Source organism: Triturus cristatus, chromosome 2_2 (assembly GCF_964204655.1).
Source record: "Triturus cristatus chromosome 2_2, aTriCri1.1, whole genome shotgun sequence".
Classification (NCBI taxonomy): domain Eukaryota; kingdom Metazoa; phylum Chordata; class Amphibia; order Caudata; family Salamandridae; genus Triturus; species Triturus cristatus.
This window is the reverse complement of record NC_140582.1, coordinates 831451296-831478239: the sequence shown is the minus strand read 5'-3', so window position 1 is coordinate 831478239 and position 26944 is coordinate 831451296. Positions and strand designations below refer to the sequence as shown.

Here is a 26944-nt window from a genome sequence, read left to right as displayed (position 1 = left end):
TGCCTCTCCACCTGATTGGGCTCACCGTGTGGCTGGGCCTCCTGGTCGCTCTGGCCTGGTCCCCGGCATTTTGGCCAGGGTCCACTTTTTCACGGAAAAGGAAGCCATCTTAAAGGCAGCACATTCCAAGTCAGAGTTTACCTACAAGGACACCACCATCCAGCTCTTTTAGGACCTTGCTCCTACCACGTTTCGTCGCCGCAGGGACTTTAAGCCCGTCACCGACAAGCTTCATGATTTGGGCATACAGTACCAGTGGGGCCATCCCTTTGTACTCATTTTTCAATGGGAATCCAAACGCCGTGCGCTGCAATCCTTCCAGGAGGCCACTCGACTGCTTCATCTTCCGAACTCCTCTCCGGCACCTAGCCCTTCACGATTGCCTCCTTTGGGTCGAGAACCTGCGAAACCGCAATGAGCTCGGGCGCTCGGACCGCGCCGGCTGTCTAAGCGTGGGAGCACTCCTCTTCTCAAGCCTAACAGGACATTATTCAACATCTTCGCTCCTTTGACGGAGGGCGGTCCCTCTCCCATTCCCAGCCGAAGCAGAACTGAACGATCAGCCACGTTTTAGAGGGTCATTGTTTTTTGTACTCAGCAGTTCCCTGTGGAGATGGGGGTTGGACTTTCATGCTCTGTGCTTTCTTCGCCCTGAATATAACATAGCAGCGGTGCCGGTGTGCACCTCCAGACAGAGGTGCCGATTTTCCAAGACTTGCCCCCCCTTCTATTCCTAAGAGAGTGACATCTCTGGGATGGCTTGTGCCACTGAGCCTAGCCTGCTCCTAGACCGGAATCGGCCTTGCTGGCTGTTAGACTTGGGGGTCTCTAGTTGGCACAGGTATGCACTTGTGACAAATAGGGACCCTCTCCTCTAGTCAGGGTAAGGGGGTACACTCCTAAAATAACCCCTGCTCACCCCCTTGGTAGTTTGGCACGAGCAGACAGGCTTGTCTCACACAGTGTGTAAAGCATTTGTGAACACATACAGTAACCAAGTGACAACACTACAAATGGACACCACACAGGTTTTATATAAAAATAAGTATTCTTTATATAGATTTACCACAAGACCATTAAACGACAAAAATACACAATACTGTTACTTTAGATAGTAGGATTTTGCTTAGTTCTCTTAAGTTCTTAAATGCGACACTTTAAGTCAATGTACCTTTTAGATCGCAGGGCAAAGATGTTGATGCGATGAAGTTTTTGGTGCAAAGAAATAAAGACGTGAAGATCTTCCAGATGCGATATGCTTCTCTGATGTTGCGAAAAGACCCGACTCGATGCTTCAGCTGCAGCGGCGACACCCTTTACGCGATGCGACAACAGCGGCCTTGGCAGCGGCACTCTTCTCCGACGTTTGCGAGCCGCTTCCGCTTGATGTGATGTTGCAGCGTCGACACCCCTTTACGCGATGCGACGACAGCAGCTCCGGCGGCGGCACGCTTCTCCGTGGATGCGAGGAGCTTTTCATGATGAGGTGCAATGCGACAACTACGACGGCTGCGATGGCGACACGCTTCTTCCTCGAAGCGAGACTCTTCTCTTGATGCGATGCAATGCGTCAGCTACGATGGCAACACGCTTCTTCGGCGTTGCGAGACACTTTCTGGATGATGCGAGACGCTTCCGCTCGATGCGATGCTGCAGCGGCTACACACTTTATGAGATGCGACGGCAACAGCTCCAACGGTGGCACGTTTCTCCTTCTTGAGTCACGCTTCCAGCTCCTTGCGACACACAGTCCCTCAGAAGGCCCAACAACAGCAGCAGGCCCTTCCAAAGAACTCTGGGGAGCGAAGTCTGTTGTTCCTGAGACTTCAGCAGGAGGCAAGCTCTTTTCCAAGCCCTTGGAGATCCTTCACAAGTTGAGCAAAAGTACACACAAAGTTCCTTTCTCCTCTCTTTGGCAGTAAGGCAACCACTGCAGGCCATTCCCCCAGTTTCAGAGATAGTTTCCTCCTCAGCTTCTTCTGGTTCCTCCCTCAGCAGAGGTTCTTCTTGTTTTCCCAAAGTGATCTAAATTCTTGGGATCAGGGTCCCAATATTTATACCCAGAAATCCTTTGTCCTCTGAAGGCAGAGGGGCCTTTGCCCAGTCCAAACCAGTTCCTGAGCACTCTGTTTTCCATACTTCTCCTTTCCTTTCACAGTGCAGGGCAGAAACATTAGACGCCCTTCAGGAGGTGGAGCCAGCATTGTGGAAGGCAAGTACAGCACTGGAGCACTTTGTTGACAGGATTCCTTCTCTTCATTCACTGTGCAGGGCAGAGATATCAGCCGCTCCCCAGGGGGGGAGCCAGCATTGTGGAAGGCAGGCACAGCCTTATTCAGGTCCCAGGTTCAACTCCTCCCACTCATCTGGATGCAGATCTCTCTATTCACCACTGGGACACCTCACCCTGTCTCCTGGAATTACCCAGCCCTGTCACTCAAACTCCAGACAAAGGAATACACACAGCCTAGCAGAGGCAGGTTTGAATGGTTAGACAAGAAAATGCCTACTTTCTAAAAGTGGCGTTTTCAAAACACAGAATGTTAAAACCAACCTTACTAAAAGATGTATTTTATCATCCTGAGTTCAGGCATACTAAATTAGAATTTCTACCATGTTCCCCGAGTCAGTTAGGATTATAAAATGTAATAACCAAACTGCCTATTGTGGCCTATGGAGAACAGGTAGCCTTGCAATAGTGAAAAACGAAAATGGCTGTAATTCACTATTAGAACATGCCACACACACCAGGGCATGTCCTACCTTATCCTTACAATGCACCCTGCCCTTGGGCCTACCATAGGGGTGTCTGATATGAAGAAAAGGGAAGGTTTAGGGGCTGGCAAGTGGGTGCACTTGCCCAGTCAGCATGACAGTACCAGACTGCACGCAGGCTCTGCAATGGCAGACCTTAGACACATGTTTACAGGCTGCTTCTGTGGGTGGCACAACCAGTGCTGCAAGCACACCAGCAGTATTTGGATTACAAGCCCTGGGCACTCCTGGTGCACTGTACTAGGGTCTGACAGGTAAACCAAACCAACCAATGATTGAATCACAAAATTATACATTAATTTACAGTAGGGATGACTTGCACTGTGGCACTGGACAGCAGTGGCACAGTGCCCGGAGCAACTAACACCAGCAAAAAATACATGAGGCACAGCGAAAAATGGAAGGGAGACTCATGCCAATGTGCCAGGTCTAACACTGGCCACGTTGGCCGTTGTTCAATTTTGATATTTAGCTTTACTCTTTCCTTTTTTTTCCTTTCTCTTTTCCTTCTCTTTTCCTTCCTGTCTGGTGGGAGGGAGGGCCTTGCTACTGGGAGCGCTAAATTTCTCGACCGAGGGCTGTTAATTGGCATACTGACTCCCTCTTTTATCAAGCTGGGTATTGAGAGGCATTCCGGCTGTATTTGCTTTCCATGGAGGTTTGGTGGGAGAGGCTCTGCACTACATCTTATTCTCACTACATTTGATGGCGGTTGTATGTACTCAGCTCTTACCATGAGTTCTGTACCCTGTTTGAAACTCCTCTCCCTCAATGTTAAGGGTCTTGCTCCCCTAACAAGTGTCATCAAATTTGGCGTTATTTACTACAACAGAACCCAGAAGTTATCTTCTTACAGTTATAGGTGGATACTTCCCGTATGGCCCATCCCAAATGCCGAGATTTCACTGCTTCCTAAACCAGGAAAGGATCCTACATTGTGCTCCTCTTTTCGCCCCATCGCGATTTTAAACACGGATCTCAAACTCTATACTAAAATTCAGGCCAAACGTCTTGATCCACATCTGCCTGGCCTTATCGAGCCCGACCAGGTCAGCTTCATCCGTCACCAGCAGGGCACGGATAATGTGCGGTGTATGGCTCACTTAATCGGGAAGGCTCATCATTGGAACATACCAGCATGTGTATTGTCACTCGATGCAGAAAAAGCATTTGACCAGGTGGACTGGGCCTTTCTACGGGACCTCAGATGATTGCCAGGATCATGGCACCTTATCGCTCGCCTCAAGCCCAGGTCTGGGTCAATGGCCAACTTACAGGACCTATTCATGTTTACAGGGGCACCCGTCAGGGGTGCCCTTTATCTCCCCTGCTATTTGTGCTTGTCGTAGAGCCTCTTGCCATCCTGATCCGCCAGTCTCCTGACATTACTGGCATTGTCCTCGGAGGTGTGGACCACAAAATCGCTCTGTTTGCGGACGATCTCCTTCCCACACTGTCACGGCCACGATCCTCTCTTCCCGCCCTTCATACGTTGCTTCAGTCCTTTGAACTTGCCTCGGGCCTTAAAATCAACCATGCAAAATCGTGGGCCTTGAATCTTACAATCCCTGTATCCGAGATCCCTGTGCTTCAGTCCCTTGTCCCATATCAATGGGCCTCACACTCCATTCGGTATTCAGGTCTCAACTTGACCCCTAAACTTAACACGTGGTCGCAAGCCAATTGGCAATAATGTAAAAAGGCCATTTCGGAGGACCTACGGATGTGGAAATCTCTCCATATTTCCCGTCAAAAGGTATGTGCTTCCAAAAATATTATATCTATTCCAAACTTTGCCCGCTCCTTTTCCCCAAAACCAAATCTAGAACCTTCAGCTTGAGCTTACTAACTTTATCTGGGGAGGGCAAGGGCTGCGTTTCTCTAATAAAATACTTATGCTACCTCGGGACGGGGGGGGGGGGGAGCTTGCCCCAACTTACTGGAATATTATTGGGCCTCTCGTCTTCGTTTTATTTCAGAATGGGTTGCGAGGGAGAGCGAGAAGGTTTGGTTTCATATGGATAGGCCGGTGGCTTTGAGATCCAGATGGGATCTCGTCTGGCTTTCACGGGAGGCTCAGCCGTGCAGCGCCTATATGGTCATACCAACAAAAACTGTGCTGGATATTTGGGACACGCTGGCGTTATCCAGGGGCCTCACTTACTTCCCGCCACCGCACACTCCCATTGCTCGCATCTCACACTTCCCACCTGCTTTACATCCATACTCTTTCCTGGCCTGGTCAGATGGGGGGGTGTAGGACGCTCTGGGACCTTTTTGAGGGAGACACCTTTAAATCCTTTGAACAATGCAAACAGGGTTTCCAACTCTCCGAGGGGGCTAGATTACAGTATCTCCAACTTCGGCACTGGGTACAGGCGTCGTCTTCCACTCAGGGAGCCACCCGTCCTTTTTAACCCCTTTGAACAGCTGGTGCGTTTTTGACAAATCCAGGGGTCTGATATCTCACACATATCAAGTTCTTCAACATGCCTCCTGTCTTACTCCTCATACATACCAGTCATGATGGCAGTCAGGCGCCTCTGTTGGCATCACACCTAAACATGGGAACAACTATGGAGCGACATCCCGAGGGTTTTCCGCAGCATCTCTCAGAGGAAATCCGCATACAAAGTCATGACACAATGGTACTACACTCCCCATCAGTTACACAACATGTTTCCCAACTCATCCCCTGTTTGCTGGCACTGCACGAGAGCTGCTGGAGATTTTCTCCACATTTGGTGGCATTGCCCCATTTTTTGACCGCTTACTTGAAGGAGGTCCTTAGTCACATCAAACAGGTGATTGGCTTCCCATTGCCTGAATCCCCAACCACACTCATCTTAGGCCTCAAACCTGCAAACCTACTCGCCATGACGCACAGGGACTGGGACCTAATTTTACACATGCTCGGAGCAGCTAAACAAATCATAGCATTATGCTGGAATCAGGCTGAAACACCTCCAGTGAATGTCTGGTTCACCCGCTTGTGGCATACCATTGGCAATGGAGTTACTCACGGCGTGAGACAATTTCGTGACATCAAATTCAAGAAAATGTGGCAACCACTGATAGATTAATTTTGCAAACTTGACCACGCCCATCTTCAGCCCCTGAGGGTTCGGGCTTTACACCTCTTTGAGGATAACATACTTTCCTCTGATGCAGACAGACTCTGGGGGCCCAATAGAGATGCTGAATAAACTTTCCACTGCATGGTGATGTTCTTGTGAGTTGCCTGCTTCTTCTTGGGTCCTCTTTCACTACGTCCACCTCCACTCACAGGGGCTCGGCTCCTGGGACACCCAGTTCACCTCGCCTACACATTACGCAGCTCCTTCCTCCTATTGGGGCCTTTCACCACCTAGCCACTCAAGCTTGATACCTTTTTTCTTTCCCAAGATAATGCCCTCTCTCAATGATGGCTTAGCGACGCACCATTGCTATGCATTTGTGTTTTAATTTGCTGATCTTTTAGAATAGTGTATGCTGCTCCTCCCTTCCCTCTTCCTTTCTTGGTCCTCTCTTCCTCTTCTTTTCCCACTTTCTCTTTTTTCTTGATATCTTGATTGTTGCATTGTTTTTGATTTGTATTCTCAATAAAACAGATTGGCAACAAAACTTGACAGTGGCATTTTTAATTTATGCCAGCGTCTATTGTGAAAAGAATCTAGAGCATAGTGTTGTCATGTTTAAATACATAGAAGTCATCAGGAAGACTCAAATAACAGGGTGATGGGGTGCAGGGGGGGCGTTACGCATGGTCCCTGTATGATGAGAAATTCAGGGCTTGCTTCGAATGGGACTGTTGGACTTGGCCCTTTTTGCAGAGTCATCCCTGAACTTTTTGCCTTCCTCCTAGCCTTTTTTCTGAACTGTGTTGGTGGTTTTAGGACTCTGGGCACATTAGCACTGCTGTCCAGTGTAAAGTGTGTGTGCTCTCTGTGGTAAACATGGTAAGATTGGTCTACATCTGTTTGGCATATTTAATTTACCTGTCAGTCCCTTGTAAAGTGGTATCTCATATACCCGGGGCTGGTAAATTAAATGCTACTGGTGGGCTTGCAGCGCTGTTTGCGTCACCCACCAAAGTAGCCTTTCAAACCTGTCTCAGGCCTCTGCCATTGCAGGGCCTGTGCGCGCAGTGTTACTGCTGCTGTGATGTGGCACCTAAAGTGTGTGCCATGTCTGTGACCCCCCCTTTTACTACATGTCAATCAACCCTAAGGTAGGCCCTAGCTATCCCTATGGGCAGGGTGCATTGTAGGTGAAAGGTAGGACATGTACCTTAAGTGTGTGACATGTCCTGGTAGTGACAAACAGCCGTTTTGGTTTCTCACTGCTGAGAGGCTGCCCTCCCATAGGAATGCATTGAGGATTCCCTGATAAGTGTTTCAGTGGTAATTCCTGATATGAGAGGAGCAGCGTGGTCAAGTTTGGTATGTTTGGAATAGTAATAATAAATGCTACGCAATGGTGTGTGCAGATTTATTATAACTAATTTAGAAATGCAAAGAGGGCATTTCAGTGTGCTATGTGTCTGCCTGCCTGATGTGGATTGCATGTCTGGCTTTGGAGTGACAGGGGCTGGTGAGGTTTGTGTGGCTCCAGGAGGGGCAGGGCGAGTCAGCGCGAGGCTGAAGAGGGCATCTGCATTTGGAGTAGTCCCCTGACCCTGAATAGGTCTGTGCCTGCCTATGTGAATGCTGACTCTGCCCCCCTGTGGTGTGATGACAAAGCCTCACCTGACAAATGGGAAGAGGAGCCTTGTCATCAAAGTGCTCCACACTCCCCAGAACCAATTAGGACTGGTTCCCCCCAAGCCCTGTGCCAGGGCAGACAAAGAAAAATGTTGATATAAATATTGGGGCTGTGCCCCTATGAAAGTGGTGAGCTTTTCCTTGTGCTGGGACTTGCTGTTGCTGGGTCCCAGGGGGGAACCGCAACAAGGGACTGCCTCCCTGCTGGAGGACCCTATGTGCTGGCCTGCCTGGGCCCAGATTTGTCCCTGGAACTCTGGAGCCCTAGTGCCTTGTGAGCGCCATCTTTTATTTGCCAGGGGAAGGAAGGAGCCGGTGTCTGCAGTGTGAGGCTGTGAGGGAACCCCGGTGTGTGGGATTCCCCCTGAGCTGTTTATTGGAGCAGGAGGCCACCTCACATTTTGCTTTATTGCCACGGGTGCCCACCCTGCATTGTGTGTTTTTGCTGGAGCCTACCCCGCATTGCTGTTGATTTAAATATTGGGGGGCCTACCCAGCATGTGTGCTTGTAAAGTGGGAGCTCACCCCGCATTGGCCAGGAATCACCGCCGCAGCCCGAGACAAAGGAGAAAGAAATGCCACCACCACAAGCGACCAGGAAGCCAGGCAGCCTTGCCTGGTTGTGGGTGGGGCGAAAGAGGAGGCAGTGCGACGTAGGCAGAGTTGTGCCTACAGGAGGGCGGGAGCCCACCCCGCCTCCGTGGCCGTGAGCGAGAGAAGTTGCAGCCGGAATAGTGGTGCAGGAAGGAGGACGGGATCCTACCCCGCATCCCAGGGCATCCCAGGCCCAACAAAGAAGTCCGAGAAGCCTGGCTGCATGCAGGAAGGAGGATGGGAGCCTACCCTGCCTTGCAGGGTGTCCCGGACCCAACAAAGGGGGCAGGACAAGCCGGGAGCGGCATCAACGGAGTCCCCAACAGAGCCCCGGTGAGTGGGGGCTCTTTGATACATGTCGCCAGGGGAACGAGAGGAGTCCCGGTACAGGGAGCTGAAAGCGGAGCCGTGTTGAGTGCTCCAGCAGCCCTGTGAGTGCCATTTTTCTTGGGGGCATTTTCCTATTGGCGCGAGAAGAGTCCCGGAGTGGGACTCCGGGGGCACAGTGGTACCTGGGGGAATTTGGCCACAGCTGCACTGCGAGACAGAGCGGGCAGCTGCAATATTTTGGGACAATTTTGGCGATTGGAGTCCTAGAGAGGGGCTCGCCAGTCGGTGCCAGTACCCAACTTTCCTCAGCTACATCAAGAGAGCGCGGGCAGCTACAACGCGGGCCATTTCTGTTGTTGAGGAGGGGGTGAGACACTCCCCTGTGCCCCAGCGCATTGCGCAGCATCTTCGCTGCCTAGGCAGCTAGGGGGCCATTTGAGGCCCCAATTCAAGCCCTGACCTTTTGGACAGAGAGCCAGGGGGTCAGTATTGGTAGGCGGCAAGGCCCTAATGTGATGCCCAATGTGTGTGTATGCTTATGGTTAGGCATAGGGGTTTCATGTCATTGGTTGATGTAGGCTTAATGTGTTTATGTTAGGTTGTTTATGCCCAAGATCTTCATGCCTACAGAAATTGCATAATGTGTTTATGCTTGTGATGCCTAATGTCATGCTATGATGTTTTAGGATGATGCCTATTGCGTAATGTGTTTATGCTAATGAGGTTTGGGCCTAATGTGCTTTATGCCTAATGTGATAATGCTGAGGTCATTATGGTACCAGTAGTTACTGGATGTGTTTTACATGTGTTTACTAGTACTTTCTAAATTGGCCCCGTCATGTGTATATAATACCCTGTGAATATTGCCTAGTGCCAGTTGGCACAGTGTACATTGTGTGTTTATGATCTAATGTGTTTTGGATAATGCAAAGGCTATATTTTTTATCACCTTGTGTGGAGTTTCTTTTGTTGTGTGCCTAGTGTGTTGCTGCTGTGTGTGGGTGTGTTGCGCAAACATTTTACACATTGCCTCTGGGATAAGCCTGACTGCTCCTGCCAAGCTACCTAGGGGGTGAGCAGGGGTTATATTTAGCATGTAACTCCCTTGCCCTGACTAGAGTGGTGGTTTCTGCCTAGTTTTGGTGCATTCCCTAGCCAAACAGAAATCCAATTTCTAACAGGGACCCAGAAGCTAAATGGGGGGAATTGGACAGTGACCTGTGGTACCAAAGGATGGGGGCAGCGAAATTGGGCAAGACGGTATTTACAGGTAGCGGATTGCCTTTAGTTTACGGCCACTTTCAGGGACACCCCACCCGAGGGGGGGAAAAGAGGGCGGGGGGGGACACAGTCAAGCCCCAGCAAGTTTCTGGGAGACCTGCTGGGATTTTAATAAAGGGCTTTGCACGTGTGAATACTGCAAATTCCGTCACAAGTGTTCTAAATGCGGGGGTAGGCAACCAATGTTCAGGCATATGGGGCAGCAGGGGAGGACAAGGGGCTGGGCCAAAAGGCTCATACTCCAGTTTTACAAATAGGGTTTAGTTTCTAGGAGCGTTGAGAAGAAGCAGGGGTTTTGTTGAAAGGTTTTTGGGAGGGGTTTCGATTGGGGTACAAGGGCATTGGATCAGAAGGTGGGCAAAAAGATCTGCACTCAGCAAAAGAGCACAGGTGGTGCAGTACAAATTAGATAATAAAGTTCTGCAGGGTGTAGTGAAGTTAGCAGTCTAGTAGTTGGGGGGGCGGAGCGAGTTGGGTGGAGGGGAAGAGGAGGGGTCAGGACAGGATGAGGGCAGTTAGAGTAGGGACAGGGCTGAGGCTGGATGCAGAGAATAAAGCTCCAGTTGTAACTACAAGTAGTGTCTGTGATTATTTGTAGCGCGATGCTACAACTGGCGACGAAAGTGGGATGACCAAGCCCCACCGATCACAGAACCCCACAAAGACACCCTGTCCCAGGCAACGTCGAGGAGAACGCTGCCAAGTAAAGTTGAGCTGCCGCCTGAGGAGAAGAGGCCAGCAGCAGGGGACCTTGACCCCCCCAGAGACCGTGAGGGAGCCGAGAGCGGCCGCAAGAACAAGCGCTGACTCGCTCGAAAAGAATCAAGCCAAATCGCGCCGAAGCGCAACTCACGCCAGAAGCGTGTGCCTTGGGTGAGGCTGGTAAGCGCAGAAGTCGGGAGCCCACCCCAACCCTGCCTCGCACCTGAGAGCGAAAGAGAAGTGCCCCAGCATAGAGGACGCCGTCCCTGAAGGCCCGCTGGTGAGCACAGCCGAGCGCGCCTTGAAGTCCGGGCTTGAGTGCCCGTCAATGTCGGAAGATCTCACGCCTGATGCGTGAGTCTTGGCACGCTGTCGCAAGAAGAAACGCAGGAATCTGCAGAATAAGGCGGGAGCCCACCCCAACCTCACCTGGTAGTAGCCGCCGTTGGGGAGAAGCAGGTCCTGATGTGTGCTACCCTCTGAAGCTGCCCGCCGGTGAGTCCAGAGTGAAAGAGGACCGAGTGAGCCATGAGAGAAAGCCTCGTGTGCATGCAGTGACAGCGGCCATCTTGGAGTCAGGCACTTCAAGACAGACCCCTTGATTGTTGTAGAGCGGCCATTTTGAAGTCAGGCATACAGCAACAGAAACAAGCATTGGCGAGAAGAAGTAAACAAGCATTGTCAAGTGTAAATAAACAAGCATTGGCGAGAATAAATAAAGAAACAGGCACCAACAAAAGGGTGAAAAGAAAACGAGACAATGGTGACCCCAAACACCTCACCACAGCGGAAGCCCCTTGTCGCGGGAGGATCACACCTGCGAGCTCCGGAACCTCTGACCGTGACCACGGGAGGGAGTATGGGCCCCAAGTGGCAAGAATGGTTAGAAGACTTCGAAGATTATATCGAGGGATCCAAAGTGACGGAAGACAAAGAGAAGTTAATTGCCCTCCGCAACCTAGCAGGCCGGGAAGTAAGCAAAATCATCAAGGATCTTTCGCCTGCAGATACTGGAACCTATGACAAAGTGCGTGAGGCACTGAACAAGAAGTTTCTCCATAAAAGAAAAGTGGACTATGAGCGCCACGCATTTCACCAAGCGCGTCAAGGGAAAGAGGAAGCAATGAGTGCATTCATCACCCGGTTACGACGGCTGTCGAGACACTGTGAGTTTGAAACCTTCTCGCCTGACGCTGCCATCAAATCGCAAATCATAGCTGGCTGTCACTCAGAAACACTGAGGAGACGGCTACTGAGGAAACCCCACGAATTGAAAGAGATTGAAGAAATGACTCGTATATACGACCAAGCGGAGGAACACGCCGCCACCATTGAAACAGGACACAACGTCAGTCATGAGCAAGCACACCGCGTTCAAGAACAACCTCGTAGCAGAAGGAAGTATTCGCAGGAGAATAAATGGAGACCTAGTCCGTCGTCTCGCCAACGACGCCCGTAGTACAGGAGAAGAGAACCAGGGCGAAGGGACCGAAAGCCAGAAAGGACTAAACGATGTTATCGGTGTGGATATGACTATCCTCATATAGACACCTGTCCGGCCATGCAGGAAATGTGGGCAATCCAACCACTTCGAAGCAATGTGCGAACAACGAGATCGTCCCGCTCAGATGCAAGGAAACATCACATACGAGCTGTTCAAGGAGAGTTCATGCGGTCCCCAGGCTCATCACATTCCAGCCGGGAATCACGCAGGTCACGATGGGAACGCAGATCCCCATCTCGGGACTCGAGATCATCTTCCTCCAAAGACTCGACCTACACTGTGGAATACTTGAACATGATTGCGGACCCTGATCAACTGAAAAGTATCCATGCCTAGACATTAGAGTGGGGAATCACGACACCAAATTTGTAATGGACAGCGGAGCCTCGCTGAACTATATTCCAGTTACGGAACACGAGAAAATGGTCCCGAAACCCCCACTAACTTTTGCACCGGTCCGCGTCTTCACGTGGATGGCCAAAAAACCACTCCCCTGCCTGGGCAAATTCCACACAACACTCACCCATCACCATACAGGCGGTCATACATGTCATCAAAGGGCCTGAAGCCGACTGCCTACTTAGCCTCCCCACTGCGGAGCGTCTTCGTCTGGTGGAAATCTTATTCAAAGTCAACGACAATCAGAACTGTGTCAGCAAGTTTCCCAAATTATTTCGAGGGTTAGGCAAGCTGAAAGGTTGTCAAATTCGGCTGCACATTAACGAACAGATCAAACCCGTTGCGCAGCACCCACGACGTGTTCCATTTCATCTTCAAAGTGCCGTCGAGGACGAACTTCAGGAACTTCTATCCGCAGACATCATTGAGCGCACGGATGGCCCGACCCCTTGGGTGTCGCCGGTGGTCATCGTACCTAAAAAAGGGACTCCCAACAAGGTGAGACTGTGTGTTGACATGCGCCTACCCAACACCGCAATTGAACGGGAGCAACACCCTGGACCGCATCTGAGCGATACGATTGCTGCACTGAATGGCGCAAGGGTCTTCTCGAAGCTAGACCTGAACAAAGGTTATCACCAGCTAGAATTAGACACCAAATCTCGCTACATCACCACGTTTGCAACTCACCTAGGACTTTTTAGGTACAAGCGGCTGAACTTTGGTGTCTCGTCTGCCGCGGAAATCTTTCAGGCGGCAATCCGTCAAATCATTCAACACATCCCCAACACCTTAAACTACAGCGACGACATCCTGGTCTATGGGTCTGATGTTCGCCAGCACGACATCGCTCTTGATCGCGTTTGCCATGCCCTGTTGGATGCGAATTTGACGCTGAACAAGGAGAAATGTGAGTTTCACCAGGCCACTTTGAAATTCTTTGGCCACATTTTCTCAGACGAGGGCATGAAGCCTGACACGGACAAGATCGCGACCTTGAATAATACCAAGAGTCCGCAGGATGTCAATGACTTGAGGTCCTTCTTAGGGATGGCCAGCTACTGTGCCCGCTACATCCGTGACTATACGACCATCAGTCACCCCCTTCGGATTCTTACCAAGCTTGGTCAACCGTTTGACTGGACCCCTGAGTGTGAGCGGGCGTTCAAGGACATCAAGCGTGCTGTAGAGTCGGCCGACAGCCTCTCCTACTTCAACCCTCAACGGAAGACGGAGATCACCGTCGACGCCAGCCCCGTTGGATTGGGGGCCATCTTGGCTCAATATGATAATGACTCTGACCAGAGGCGGATCGTTGCCTATGCCAGCCGCAGCCTGTCTGCTCCCGAGAAGAAGTACTCGCAGCCAGAGAAGGAAAGTCTGGATATGCGAACACTTCCATGTCTTCATATATGGCAAGCACTTTACCCTGATCACTGATCATCAGGCGTTGATCACCATCTACGGCAACCCGAAATCCAAGATGCCTCCGAGAATTGAGAGATGGGGTCTCAGACTTCAGGAGTACACTTTCACTATTGTTCATAAACCGGGGAAGGTGGAGAACCCGGCTGACTACATGTCCCGCCACCCTCAGCCATCTTCAGAATCCAAACCATCGATTGCTGAGGAGTATATCCACTTCGTGGCTGACCAAGCATTGCCACCTGCCATTCCCATGGACGTCATTCGGGAGGTCACCGCCCAAGACACTATCTTGCAAATGGTACTCCACCGGATCCAAACTAATAGATGGAGATATAACCCGCAAGAAGAAGACACAGACTCTACAATCCGGAAAGAGATACAAGCATTCCGGCACGTCTGCGATGAACTGTCGGTCACCACCGATGGAGTCATCCTAAGAGGTCAACGACTTGTCATCCCCAGTCAACTACGGCAGGGAGTTATCAATCTGGCCCATGAAGGCCACAGAGGAGTAGTATCTACGAAGCGAGCTCTATGAGAACGCGTCTGGTTCCCCTTTCTGGATCAAATGGTGGAGTCTACACTAAAGGATTGCCACCTCTGTCAGTTGACCAGCAAAAGCAATCCACCGGCACCACTACAAATGACCACCCTACCCAGTGGAGTGTGGCAAGAAATTGCCATGGACTTTTATGGACCGCTGCAGTATGGAAAATATGTGGTTGCCATAATTGACGAATATTCACGATTTCCCATCGCACAAATAATATCGTCTACAAGCGCCTCCTGCACTCTCAAGGTGCTAGATGAGGTATTTGCAACATGGGGTGTCCCCAAAGAAGTCAAAACGGACAATGGGCCCCCATTCAATGGACACGAATTCAGTGCCTTTGCGAAACACATGGACTTCAAGCACAGAAAAGTCACACCACTCTGGCCACAAGCAAATGGCACCATTGAAAGATTTATGGCTACGATCAAAAAGACATTTCAGCAAGCCACTGCTGAGAAGAGAGAACTGCAGGCAGCTCTGAATGAAGTTCTCAGAGCTTACAGGACAACTCCCCACTCAACCACCGGACAATGCCCTGCAACCCTCATGCTAGGGCGGCCAATGAGAAATCGCATCCCGACATGGGAAGGTGCCTTGCAAGCGGTATCGCCAAATCACATTCACCAGGAAATGGCTGTGACTGACAAGCATAACAAGGACAGAATGAAATCGTATGCCGATGCCAAAAGGAGAGCGAGGTCTCCATCCTTGCATGAAGGGGATCATATCTTCATCAAACAGGAGCAGCAGAGAAAGACTGATTCCCGATTCCGTGACGAGCCACTGTTAGTTACCCAACAGAAGGGCACTATGTTGACGGCGGAATCTGAACAACGCAGAATCACCAGGAACATCTCCCACTTCAAGAGGTGTCCGCGAGACATAAAAGGACCTGGGATGAGCCCGACTGGCACTCCCGCACTTGAAGAACCTGACCTTGGTGATACAGAAGGCAGAGGTCAGCAGAGTGAGCCCGTGCCGAGTGTGTCCACTGGGAACATGTAATTGCGGCCACGTCATGATATCCAGCCACCAAAGAGACTCATTGTAGAGATGGACTGAAGCACTGTTTGTTTGTTTTATTAAGAAAAGGGGAGATGTAATGAAGTTAGCAGTCTAGTAGTTGGGGGGGGCGGAGCGAGTTGGGTGGAGGGGAAGAGGAGGGGTCAGTACAGGATGAGGGCAGTTAGAGTAGGGACAGGGCTGAGGCTGGATGCAGAGAATAAAGCTCCAGTTGTAACTACAAGTAGTGTCTGTGATTATTTGTAGCGCGATGCTACACAGGGTAGGATGGCGGGCTAGCTTTTTGGATTAGATCATCGTGATTTGATTGTGCCTGCAATTGGAGTGGTGTCCAAGAAGGAGGAAGGGCAATTTTAGTTAATTCCGCACTTTTGCTGAAAAGATGGAGGGTCTGTGAATGACTTTATTGCAGAGGAAGTGGCCATGGTGTCATTCTCCTCGGCTGATGTGGCCGTTAGTGATGACGGGCTAAGGTGCTTAAATGGCAAAGTGCGATGGGAAGTCTGCTTTTCGGCTGCTTCCAGTCCACCCAGAGGATTTTCAACTCTTGGGCATCTGCTTTGAGGGTAAGTGGTATGTGGACAAGGCTGTGCCAAGGGGCTGTTCAATTTCCTGTGCTTTGTTTGAATGCTTCTGCTCCTTTTTGCAGTGGCTATACACAGGGTGTTCAGGGCATCGGTGGGTACCCAGTAGCTAGATCATTTCATTTTGTAGGTTCACATGACTACGTGGACTGCCTGGATGCCCCGGTAAGATTCCAAGAGCTCATGGGTGACCTCGGGGTACCAATGACCCAGAATAAACTGTGGGCCCTAGCACGGAGTTGCAATTTCTGGGTATTGAAAATGACACCGTGAAAATGGAGGCACAATTTCCACCGGACAAAAAAGAAATGTTGGCATTGTTGAGTAACATGCTTCCCAGAGAGAAGGTTAAAGTCAAGGAGGTCCAAGTCCTTTGGGGGTACCTCAACTTTGCCTAGAGGGTAGTCAGGAGCAGGTAGGTCTTTCTGCAGGAGGTAGGCTCGCACGCCGGTGGGAGAACATTTGCCTCATCATCACCTGCGGCTATCAGCTAGGGTCAAGGGGGACTTGAGATTCTGGGGCATATTCTTACAGTCATTCAATGGTATCCCTCTGGCACAACAAGGATACTTGGAGTGGGATGTCCACATTTTCTCAGATGCGGTGGTTAGTTTAGGTTTTGGACTATTGGCAAGGGAGTTGGTGTGCAGAACAATGGCAGGAGCATCGCATTCTTGGAACCGTTTCCCCTGGTAGGGGCGATGACGCTATGCAGGGAGGAACTGGCTCATAAGTGAGTGCTTTTTCAGGTCAACATGTGTAAGGTGAAAATAGTTAATCGTCATTTGACCAGGGTTGAGAAGGTCTTGAAGTTGATGAGTTTTTGTGCTGGAATGCTTGCACTAGGATATTTATTTTACAGTATTGCACGTGCCAGGTGTTGACAATAACATTGCAGATGCTTTGTCTCATTCACAGTGGGGAAGATTCCATCAGTTGGCCAAGGAAGCTAACAGAACCCCGATGCCAATGCATCAGCATTTATGGTACGTAGGCAACGCCGGATGCTACAACTGGTGGTAGGGTATCTTGCGGAATCAACGCAGGTCACATAAATCTTGCAATCCTGGGCTTGTGTCAGTCGAAATGAGGTTGCGAGCAGAGGACGTCATTCAGTATATTCTAGACATGATTGAGGGAGGTCTTTCAAGGTTGAATAGTGCTGGAAGATTGGCAGGGATTGCATCCATGAGAAAATTATTCTAGGGGTATGAAACATTGGCGGTTGAGTTGTGATGTAGAATACTGGAAGGTTGGGCGCGGGTCCAGGGCCTGTCGGTGCGGGCGTGGAAGCCTCTATCATGGTCACTATTGTGCAGGGTTATAGCATGGTTGCCAGAAATGTGCAGGGATAACTGGGAATCCGGCCTTTTTGCCACATTGATGTTGTGGATGTTTTCTGGGGCTTTTCGGGTGTGGGAGTTGCTGGGAAGGAAGGGATCATTGGGAGGATGTATTCAGACAGGAGAGGAGGCTAGAGATATTGCTTAGCAGATCAAAAACAGATCAGCGAGGTCAGCGCAGACAGGTCATATTGCAGGCAGTGGAGGTGCCAGGTCCCTGACAGGTTTGGTGTGCATCCCAGTGGCTGCGCTGCTGTGGGTCGGCAGTTGGGGTGGTTTTCGGCACAGATCAGGCAAACGTGCTACACTTTACCAGTTGTTAGCACTCTTGCGGAAAGCTTTCCGGCACGTAGGGGGTTTCAGCAGCAGATTACAGTTCACACTCATTTAGGATTGGTGCTACGTCAGAAGCAGACCACAGGGCCTGGGCTCAAGAGGAAATCATGCAGTGGTGTAGTGTAGTTCCTATATCCCTGATAGGCTCTGCACATTGGAATAATATACACTATAGTTTTGACATAGGACTTAGGTCAGTATGTCTCTATCGAGTACATTAAACTTAATTACTTGTGTCTGCCAGCTAACTCAGAGGTCACTAGAAACTTCTCGAATATACAAGAAGGGATTCGTTTCTGACGACCGCATAAACATGACAACTTTGTTTCCCTTAGAGTCGGAACAATCTCAGAACCGTGGAAACAATAGATAACAGTTTCACTCAGTCAATCGTGCATGATTCGTTTCTACAGAGTTGCACAGAAATAGAGAGACAGGCGTTTCAATAAAAAGGGGATTATTGAACAGTCTTATTTCTCATGCTAGAGATATGAACTGCTAAAATCGTGAGACAGGATGCGAAGTACAATACGTACAGGGTTAGCAGCATGATAAAATAATACTGCAATAAAATGGTTTGTAGCTATGACATATATTCAGAAAATACATTCATAAATAACAGGCTAAAATGTGAATACTCATCTGATGCTTCTAAATAGTTCTGCCCCAGTGTACCTAACCTAAGTGTAGTATGAGGTAAGAAGTAGGTGCTGTTTTTTAAAGTATAGCTAGCTATAGTTTTAGTTTTGCCAAGAGTTGCCAAAAGTTTCTCTAAGTTTTAGTCTGCTCCATACCATAGAATGTGTGAGGTTGGAATCTCTTTCCGGGACTCGATTTCTAACAGCCCGCAAGGGGAGTCAGAAACATTGGAGCTGGATTCTCTGCGAGGAGGATGACAGCGTCTGGTCAGTGCATCAGGCGAGAACTCGATCTCCTTCTGAACTTGCCGTGGCAAACCGCAAGTAGGCAGTTGAACTGGACCGTACAGAAACACTGGTTTGCCAGAGCAAGTGCAGGTATATTTATACCTTCAAGGTGTTTAGGAATGCCTGTATTGACATAAAAGTCGGGCATCGGAACCTCATGAATGAACCCCTAAGGAATAGATGTTCATGCATAATAAATGAGTTCTTGGAGAAATCAATATCCAAGCAAGGGAAATTCCTAAAGGCTTAAGAGTCTGGTTTTCCAAGAACTCACTGTGATGTGGATTGATGGATGTAGGAGACCATGCCTGTAGTTGGTTAGCATGGACAATGCCTAATTAAGGGCTGGATTTTCTATGCCTAAATAAGGGCAATGTGAATTGTACCTATATAAGGGCATAAATCGGGAAAACCGATATAAGGAATCTAAATCTACACACAACACCCACTCCAGTTTCGTATGAACGACATTACTTAATCCCAAACATACTAAACATATCTAAAAGAGGAGTATCGCATGATCAGCTAAAACATGCTAAAACATATCTAAAACATATGTCCTAAAAATGCATTACAAAACCATTGCTATGCATAAGGTGCTGTACATATTAAAAGCAATATTTCATTCTAAGCAAATGTGTGCATTGGAAGTGCCAAAAACAATGAACAAGAAATATATACACATGATGAAATGGCTCAGTAATACAGAAAAAAGGTCAGAAACCATTCCATATCAGGTTAACACAAATCAAATGTTCATGTGACAAGGTGGAATAATGTCCCTGGAAGATTTTCAAAGAAATTCTGTTCTCTATGAATAGTTCCACTATAAGCAGATTACTGTGCCAAAAAATGAAAAAAAATACACATTTGGAAAAAAACATTTATCAGGAAAAAAGTTCCAAAGTTAGTCCCTTGTCAGAAAAAGAATGAAGGCCAAATTCAGAGTCTCATCGGAACACTGTGTGCCTGAATCAAAAGTCAGTGCGTTTGCCTGGAGAAAACATGAAATCTTCTAATCCTGAAGACAAAAAGTCGTCTACCGTTGTAGGTGAAAGTTGGAATACCTCGTTTAGAAGATTTAACTGCACATAGATGTGAACTATCGCCTTCAGCATTGGTTGCATCAGCAATGTTCGAATCGGATGTTACCTGCGTGCCTGATGATTCTTCTCGTACCTCAGCAGTAGCAATTTGCGTCTGTGAGATCTCAATGAATGCCGTCATCAGGATTGGTAGCCGCTGTGGACAACACAGAGCATGGGCCGTTACCGGGTCCAGCAGAGTATCGATATCCGTAGGCATGACTGATTGGAGTGTTAGACAGATGTTTAGCACGCATTCTTTACCGCAGAGCAGGCAGTGTAGAACAGGTAAGATGTAATCTTGCCAGACTGGTCTGAATGACAGAAACCATGTGGTATTTAATTCTCGTAGACGAAGTAACCCCAAAACTTGGACGATGGGCTCACGACACTTCATCTTCAATGGAGCTCTCTCCATGGTGAATTGGGTGTCGCTGGTGATTTGGCTTGCCATATCGTAGCAGTAGGAGCAAAAATAGTATCCCTGCAACGAGTGCTAAAAGAAGGGACAGTCCGCCAAACACAGAGTGCACGAAGTTTGGAAATATGCCGAGGACTGCTTGAAAAGGTGCTAACAGTCCTGCACATACGTTCTTAAATACATGTATAATACAGCTCGTATCAGACATGTTTCAGATACGACCTAACATTTCTGAGAAATGTACAGGGCAGTTTGTATACAAAAGGGTATGCATCTCGGCAGAAGTCCTTGCGACTTGGAGATCATACGTTTCTCTGGCCGAGGTCAGTGGTACTGTTGTCTGTAAAAGAATGGCATTCATTCTGCTTAGAGTATCAATTCGTATAGAAGAGATGTTCAGTGAAGGCCATAAAGGCGACTCCCTGACTGTGCCTATTTGTGGAAACAAGACTTGCATACAGCAAGTGACCCTGGAGGAACCGTAACTAGATATGGAAAACCTGGCAACATGCCACAGCAGCTGTGATCATTCAACATAATGTAACTCCCATTAGAAAGTTGGCCACAAATTGGATTAATCACTGCAGCCGGTGAACCTTGCAGGTGACAGGATAAGTTTGTAGTAGAACCATCATCGGCCCCGTGTAAGTTAATATCCTGACAAAGGAGAGAACCGCTTGGTGCGTGCTCACAGTTTTCACCGCTAAAGAACACTTAACGTTCCCCACTCCCACATCTATGTGTGTAAGGTAAATCCCAGGATTTCTTGATGTATCCTTTACCCAACATTTCATATTTGCCTACTGGTATATGTTTTAGGCAATACTGAAAATGGAAAGTTGTAAGAGGCAGAGTAATTTTACCATGTATGATCCACTCAGTAGCTGGTTTTTCTGCCACCGTGAATGGTAATTTTTCCAGTTTTTCAATGCTCAGCACAGTGTAGTCTGCTCCCCTTTGTGCCAGTCTGATCTGCTTATCAGTGAGATTGAATTCTGAAAACAGTGACGTAGTATTGATTAAACGCCAAGGCACATAGCCTGCACGCAAGTTTTGTAGCGTCCAGCCCAATAGCATGATAGAATGTAGCTGACACTGACCATGTTGCAACATGACCAAGTCTTGTTCCATGATGTCTATGACAGAAGACACAATGCTGTCCAATGAATATATTCTGGACGACAGAGTTGTTAACCCATTGTCTACTACAGAGAGAATTTTCTCTAAATTAATACAATAAAATTCTCGTATTCGTTCTGCAGTCTCTGCTTGGGTAACCTTTCATGCTTCATTATAAGCAGCGTAGATACCGGCATATATGAAACGTTTTTGACACGGTTTTCTTGGTCCTAGCAAGAATTCCCTTAAGGTCTGCGCCTTCTTGAAGTAAAGTTAAGTGTTGTTTTACATCCTTCAGTGTAGCTTTCTTTAGCCAATCAAGGCAAAGTTTACCTACACTGTATGTTGTTACTACCCCTGGATGCTGTCTTTGAACATAGCGTCGGTCTGGCCTATTGATAGTGAAACCCTGTGTTTTGTTCAGGAATCGATCTTGACAGTTATTCGTGTCTGTGGGCCAGAGCAACCATTTTCCCTATTCTGGATCTGATCTGATGTGATGCAAAATATTATGTACTTCGACCTCCCCCCGTGTAGTGCTATTACTTGCAGGTGTAGGTATGGTCAGTGTGTTCATGTCCTTGATCTTGGCTAATCCAAGGCAAGACGTTTGTTGGACAGTGTCATCCAAAAATATAATTTGGTCAGGGATGATACACGCTCTAAACAAAGCTTCTACCCCCTGCACTTGCCAATCTTTTGTAACCCAGACAGATTTTGTCTCAATGTTGTCTTTCCAAAAGTCGAAACCCTGTCTAGACAGTTGGCAATAAAGGCTGCAGAATAAATTTGTTTCGTATTGGTTAACATATTTTTCATTCCTGTCTTGTTCACATTTTTAAAGTAAAACGTTTCTGGATTAGACAAATTGTAACCTGAAAAATATGGAAATCTCATTGCAAAAGTTTTCGAACTACCCTTTGGAGGTGTAGGACAATGTTCCCATTGGTTATACATGAATACATTTCTAGGTGTTGCAGATTTTTGCATGAAATGATGACCATAGTGGTTATAACAATACATTTGTTCATTGCCTGATGAACCCTCTAAATATTCATGATTTGCGAATACTGTAGACATCTCTAGATCAGACATCATGTTATTAACAGTCTCGAAGTCCCAATCATCAGAAAAGGTACTAGAGGTAATAAAGTCACTTAACGAAATCTTAAATAAGTGTGGAATCTTCAAAAGCTCTGACGCGCCAAAAATGTCATATTCAGTTTGGTCCCAAACTATACCATCATGTATAGGAACGGCTGTGATGTTCACTACTGACAAGCCTCTTGCTTCACGATGGGATGATTTGTGTGGCTGGAGAAGTAAGTTCACTCTTTTACTTGCTGTGTCCATTTGAATATATCTTCCAATTATCAGCATACCCAGAGTTATTACCAGAGCTAACCATAGTAGAAAGAAGAATATTCCCCAAAAAATCCATAGTTCAATCAGGAGGTGAAAAAAGTCTGTTGCTTGTTCTTTCAAAGTTCTTTGTGCTGGCGTTGTTTCAGGTTCACTTGGATCCTCAGAAAACGTATCAAAGTTAATGAAATAGCCAGAGGCAGTTCTGGCAATGGTTTGAATTGCATCATGATTCGTTGAATTCGCTGGAACCATTGGATCACGTGTTACGTCATTGTAGACAGGTGTATCAGGACGAACTGTTATTTGGGTTTCAAGAGGGACGAGTTCCATAGCTTTGTTGCTTAGTCCTTCATTTCTCAATCCAGAATCTTCAAAGGTGATGAGTCTTCCAGTTTGAACCTCTTGGATTGTAGCTAGAGGAGTGTGTCTGCTACATTGGCGGAGTCCACTTGGCCTACTGCTTAGTATCTGCCACATAGTGTGGTTTGATCAGGTCGATGGATACAAATCTTTTCTCCTTTTTACCAGCAAGGGGCGGCAAAAGTACTGTTCTTGATCCGTGGATTGCTAGGACAGGTACTGGTTGTCTGTAAGAAGGCCCAAATTCCTTCTTGTCCGCGATCTTTTCTCGGACTAGATCACCAAGCTTTGGGATCCAGACAGGCCTTGCTGGGATGGCCGGTTTTCCCCAGTGATGGTTGGCTTCAGGAGCACGTTGCTTTGTTTCGTTTCTAGTTCATTTAAGTCCTGCAAAACAGCCAAACGATTTTGATATCAAACTTTTTATTTTCCATCACTGTGCCTTGCATGTCAAGGTCCTGAATCACTATTCTAGTTCCAAATAGGACTTCATATGGAGTGACACCCTCTAGAGAACTTCTGGGCAAGTTGTTAAGTGCGCGCTAAACCCCATAAAGATGTTTGGCCCACCCATCACCTGAACCTAATTCCCTAGCTGCTATAGACTGCTTTATGTCCCGTTTTTTTCTTTGCACAACAGAATTTCCCTCAGGATGGAATGGAGAAGAACACCGCAATGCTACGCCCAAACTGGCCATGGCTTCTTTGTAAGCTCAAGAGCTAAACGCAGGACCCTGGTCAGAATGTAGTGTGCCAATTGCATATGTGACGATAAAGACTCGCATATCTGTTATAACAGTTCGAGCGTCAGCCGAGCGCTGAGGCCACATCCAAAGGAACCTTGAACACGAATCCACTGCGACCATGATATATTTTTAGTTACCATCCCTTTGTAAGGGACCGCAGTGGTCCAGGTAAACTCATGCTAAAAGGTTTTTCTGCGGAGGACGTTTCACAGTAGAGACTTTCATCTTCTGGCATATTTTGCAGTCCAAAACATGATTTCTGGTCTGTTTCCTAATGCCTGGCCACCAGTATCTCTGTTTTAATAATGATACTGTGGCGGAAACACCTGCTTGGGCAGAGGCGATCCCGTCATGTGCTGCAAGGATTAGTCCTAATCTATGTTTCATGTTTGGTATTACCCTATCCCCCACTCCAGGGATTCGAGCAAACGGGACATTGTTCGCATCAATTATATACGAGTGGAAATCTTTTAGGTAACGCTGAACTGCTGCCTTTGCTTGGAGCATTGACAGCCAGCATTATTTCACTGTCTATTTTCGTTTTTGAACGAGTGATTGCAGCTACGGAAGCCGTTTGCACAGCCCCTTTCGCGGCTTCATCAGCCAGTGAATTCCCTTCAACGTGAAAGCCATCATGTTGATGACTCAGCGTGTGCATCACGTGAGTCTTTTGTAGTCCGTTTCGCAACTGAACTACTTGTTCCCAAAGCGTTTTATGCTTGATTGTGCCACCTTTTGCATCTTTGAAACCATTTTGAAGCCAATTCTGTAAATATTCATTGTAAGATTGAACACAGTAAAAAGAATTGCACACTATGAGTGTGGGGAATTCGTGATTTGTGTTTTCAAGTGACATCTTGAATGATTGTAGTTCAGCTCGCTGAGCTGTACAATCTCCTAGAGATTCCGTTTTTGTGACCATTGGTCTGAATTTGCCATCGCGCATACAACCTTTAACGATCACGCATGCTGCACTGTAAGCTTGTTTACTTTCCGTAGCAGGTTGTGCAGATCCATCAGTATAAATTATAAATTCGTACTGATCAAGAGGGAGAATTTCAGTAGGCACAGGACATTCGTGTTTGTATTGCAGGAATGCTTGTGTTTTTAAATAAGGATCAAAAACATAATCAACATCAGTTGCATTAAGAGAATTAACCCATTGTATCCATCTTGGATGTAAAGTTTTTGCATTCGGAATGCTAGCTTTAGTAACTGCCTCCAAGGCTGGTACAGGAGTGACGACCATAATGCGTTTCCCCTGTGCTAGGGCTCTTTTTTTTGCTACAGCGGTTTGAACTGCTGTCAGAATCTTTTCTGTAGAAGTGAATTTCATTTCTGCTTGTGTATACAAGTGTGATTTATATGCAATTGGTACTTTTTCACCTTCAAGTAGGTGAATCCGCATTGACCCGGAAAGATTCGGATCACTAAGTTGCGTTCATTTACACGTGTTTGCAAGTGTTTAGTTGCTAATATGTCTGTTTGAAGTGAACGCAGAATTTCTGTGTGTTCTTGTCTCCAAGTTGTGGCTTTGAAATCAGGTTTGATTAATTCGTAGAGAGGTTTAACCCTCTCTGCGTAGTTTAGAATGTATGTTCTTCCAAAATTCAGGAAACCTAGATTCAACTAAGTTTTTCAGTGTTTTGGGAGGATGGAGCAGTGCACACTTTTCTAAAAAGTTGGCTGCCAGGCTTTTGCCTTCACTTGAAAGTTCAAATCCTAGAAAAAGGACGTTGAGATGGACAATTCAGACGCAAATCCCAATATAATGGTGTTCACCCTGTTCAAGTGTCTGTCCAAGTCATCGTAGGTCAGATATGTATCATCGAAATATGACAATGCCTCGTCATCATAAATTTTTAGCAACTCTGTTACTCTTGCTGAGAATAACCCCGGGCTGTTTTGAACCCGTGGGAGTCGACAAAATTGACCTTGGGTCCCCATTATTGAGAAAGCGGTCAAATATCTACTTTCAGGTGCAATATTTTGACAAAAGAAACCATTTCAAATGTCTAATGTGGTTTTGTACTTTTTACGCACAATGTTATTTATTAATGCTGTACTGTGTGCATTTTGCACTGCAAATGTTTTACAACAAGAGTTTAAGTGTGTATAATCCAAAACTAGACGATATGTATTGTCTGGTTTGGAAACAGGAAACAAAGGATTGTTCATTGATGAGATGCATGTTTCAATAACCCCCTGGTATTCAAGTTGATCTAAGATCTCCCTGACTTGTTTATAGCTTCTTGCTTAACCGGGTACTGCCTTTGTGCAGTTGGTTGATTTTTTAACTGGATTTTGTGGTGAGGCGAGTCCTCATCCCATCCTACATGATTCATATATAATGCTGGGACCTGGGCCACTGCCCATTTCCTGGCATAAGTATATTTTAAGCTTACTGGAACATGGTTAGAGAAGGCTGGAAAATGATGTCTTCGCCATGTGGGCACTCCCAGACAAATTTTGGTGGCCAGTCTTGTTCTGCTAGAAATATATCATAACCCTTTGAAAGTCGCTCCCAAAAGAGGGCTTTCACTTTTCTTGCTATGTCTCCCTCCATCCGGAGTGTTATTTCATTTAACCTATGCGGAGAACTAACCCTGGTATCTGCAGTTTCAACTTGAATGTCCTCATTCAAGTCCACTGTCTCCAGAAGCCCCTTCAGGTTCTGGCAAGCTACTGTAACTTCTGCTGCACTGTCCAACAATGTCTGAGCCCATTCTCCGTTCTTGAGTTGTGTTCTCAGAATCCTCGGCATGTCTGATCTTCAGACCTGCTACTTTCTTTTTGGAGAATTGAGGTTTTGTTTGTTTTTCTGAATGTGTTGATCGTCTTTGGACTCGTGCGTTCTTCTTTGTTCTCTGACTGTCCTCTTCTTTCGGATGTCTGTGATGGTATCTGAAAGGTACGAAAGGAACGTGTATCAGTATCTTGATACCTGTCAGGTTTTCTCAAATTATCCCTATTCCTGAGGTTATACCTCCTTTCAGAGGGCTCCTTTTGAGGAGACCTACCTCGGGATTGAGAATCTTTTTCATTTGAATGTTGTTATTTTCCCACTTCTTTTTAGAAGAGGTAGGATTGTTTTTAGTAAAGGCCTTTTCAGGACCTTCAGACAGTAGTGGTTTAACTCGTTTCCCTCCCAAACTGTCTCGGCCTAATTCTTCAATTATTTCAATTATTCTGGCTAGTTCTTGTGGTTGTTCCGTTACATCAAATTCCCTTAATTTCTGGTGGATTGCCACTGATGCTGCTTCTCCTTTAATATTATTATTGTTGAGACCTGGTCCAAATTTTCAGT

General features: G+C 47.3%; 1 pseudogene; it reads left to right on the top strand.

Annotated features, from left to right (window-relative positions):
* The first annotated feature begins 15833 nt into the window (after positions 1–15833).
* The window catches only part of LOC146862847 (uncharacterized), a 100593-nt pseudogene continuing 89482 nt past the window's right edge, over positions 15834–26944 (top strand).